Here is a 253-nt window from a genome sequence, read left to right as displayed (position 1 = left end):
TCAAGTTTATTGTGAAAGTCTTTTGTCCTAAGAATAGTCAACAACCGTGATAGGTTCCAACCTTTGCGCTGCCAACGAGTGTCCCCCCCAAGAAGTGATATGAATTTTTTTCCCGCCTGTCCTGTCATTTGCGAAGGTAAGAAACCTAATTTCACACCAGAGAGAGAAAGAGAGAGAGAGAGAGAGAGAGAGAGAGAGAGAGAGAGAGAGAGAGAGAGAGAGAGAGGGTGCAAGAGGGTGCTCACCACTCAAA

The sequence above is a fragment of the Pocillopora damicornis genome, chromosome 11 (assembly GCF_964200805.1).
Source record: "Pocillopora damicornis chromosome 11, jaPocDami1.2, whole genome shotgun sequence".
Lineage (NCBI taxonomy): Eukaryota > Metazoa > Cnidaria > Anthozoa > Scleractinia > Pocilloporidae > Pocillopora > Pocillopora damicornis.
The sequence above is the reverse complement of the archived record's forward strand: the minus strand, read 5'-3'. Positions refer to the sequence as shown.